The sequence below is a fragment of the Ursus arctos genome, unplaced genomic scaffold (genome assembly GCF_023065955.2).
Source record: "Ursus arctos isolate Adak ecotype North America unplaced genomic scaffold, UrsArc2.0 scaffold_23, whole genome shotgun sequence".
In the NCBI taxonomy this organism is placed as follows: Eukaryota; Metazoa; Chordata; class Mammalia; order Carnivora; family Ursidae; genus Ursus; species Ursus arctos.
In genome coordinates this window covers 34,687,610-34,690,041 of record NW_026622908.1, presented here as the reverse complement: position 1 = coordinate 34,690,041, position 2,432 = coordinate 34,687,610, and positions in this window count along the sequence as shown.

Genomic DNA, 2,432 nt, shown 5'->3' with positions numbered 1-2,432 from the left:
TCATACTTTTTCTCTATCATGACCCCTGTTTCCTATAGCGAAGTAGGTAAATGCTCTAATGCGACGTGATTTGGAATAAAACATACCTTCATTCATAACCACTTTCTTATTCTGCAGGCAAAAGCGGAGAATCAAAGGTTACTAGAATATCATATTGACAAGCGTATCAGAAGAATTTGAGTAAACATATTATTATTTTAATGGCATGCCCCCAAGCAGAATGTAGTGACGGAAATGGATTTTAAAGTTTCTTATGGCACAGAATATTGGGGTTCACTGGGTTCAATCTCAATAGAACAGTATTTTAATATATAGTTAGTGCCATATAACAAATACATGCATAGCTTAGAGAAGTACTTTGATTTTGTTTGGGACCCATTAATTGCAAAATGCTTTTATTTTTAAAATTTGCTTTTCTAGTCCCTATTCATTGTATTGGAACTATATACAATTTGAGGCCATATTTCATGTGTATGCATTTTCACACATAATTAACACTTCAAGCTAATACAAAATATTTTAATGCATCAGATAAATAAACACTCTACAACCAAACCATTGCAGATGTAGTTGAACAAGTATGCCTGAAAATTTGGGTCAATCTTAGTTATTCTTTGGAGATCCAAGGAGAAGTAACTTTTCCAAGTTCACACTGTCACCAGGTATTAAATCTGAGATTGTAATAGGAGGTTTTCTTAATTTTTTAAAAATGTTGCCCCCTGTTTTTTTAAGATTTAATTAATTAATTAATTAATTAATTAGAGGGGAGATAGGTGGAGCAGAGGGAGAGGGACAAGCTCACCAGACTCCATGGTGAGCTTGGAGCCTGACGAGGAGCTCCGGGTCTTCAGATCATGACCTGAGCTTAAATAAAGATTTGGGCACTGAACTGACTGAGCCACCCAGGCGCTCCTATAATATGAGGTTTAAGAGTCCAAATCTAATCTTAATCTTCTAGAATTGTCTTATCTTAGGCACATCAGTTACACAAAGTTTAGACTTGTCATGTCACTGACCCTTCTCCTGTGTGTATCAGTCAACATGTGTTCTGTGATGGTACCTTTAGCACACTGCCTATCAGTACATTTTTCAGAATTTGCTTGAATGTTTTGTTTTTACTGTACTTATTCTTACCTGCTTAGTTCCTGTTTTGTATCTGAGTCTCTTTAGTAACCATTTTTGTATGTATTCCATGGATTTGAGAGAAAGGGAGAGAGAAGAGAAGAAAAGGTTGGGAAAGAAAGAGAAAAAACAAGAATTTTTTAAACAGCAATCTATTTTTGGTGATACCCCAAAATGCATTACTCATTTTTATACTGTTCATTGATGTCTTTATAAACTGCTTTACTAATATAACAATTCGATGTTAATTATACATTATTTTAAGGGGTGTGTGTGTGTTCTCATGAGAGTTATGTTAGCTATCCAAATTTATAAAAAATCAGATTTAACATAAATGTATTTTTTTACCCTCAATTTTCCTAAGAATCAAATGAGCGTTTTTGGGTATTGTAGAGTGACATTTATGAAGCGACTCTGTGCATTAGAAATGCCTTCCACAGGAATTTCTAGAACATTTCTGGAAAGATAAAGACATAGGGTTTTCTTCTCTTTCTAACAGTAGCCATATTGATTTATTATCTCCCGATGTGTGGGCATCTCAATGTAACAAAACTGTAGCATGTTTCCCATCGTGAATATAAATCACTTGTGAGTAAATTCAGCCTGGCCTTAAGGACTGTGGATTTTTTTTTACTCCTTTTAAAAACAATTGTTGGTTATAAAATGCCAACAGAAAATCCAAAGTCAACATGCTGAAATCTACCCCCTAAATATGATGGATCCAGGAATTAACTGTGTTCCAATAGCTGAGATTTCAGTCCAGATACAGGTGCCTCTTTAACATTTTTTAAGTTTCCTTTATTCGCATGGCACTTCATGAGAAACACTATGATGACATTAAGAAAACAAAACAAAACAAAAAATAAATAAATTATTTTGAGGCAAACATAGTGACTTTACTCCCAGCAGAATCTTCAGAAACAATTTTGTTATCTATGATCAAGTGACATTAATTTCACAGTTATTTTAGAAACTGAAATTTCTATTAAGAAACTCCATAAGCAACAATAATATATTTTAAAAAATGGCCAGGATTTCTATATGAGACAAATATATCTCGAAAATAAATCCAAGGCTTTTGTAGGTATGATCACATAAATTGAAAAACATCTTACATTGTCATTAAGATAAAATTTGAAAAAAAAATAACAGTATGATAGGCTGTAGAGGCCAAAACGAATGACTTAATGATATGTATTTTGAGGAAAAAGAAAGAAAAAGAAAAGGAACAAAAAGACATAGCATGGTTTTTGTTTGCAAATAAGGTGCATCTCTTTCCAGAATATTGTCTATCCTTCTGTTCACCACAG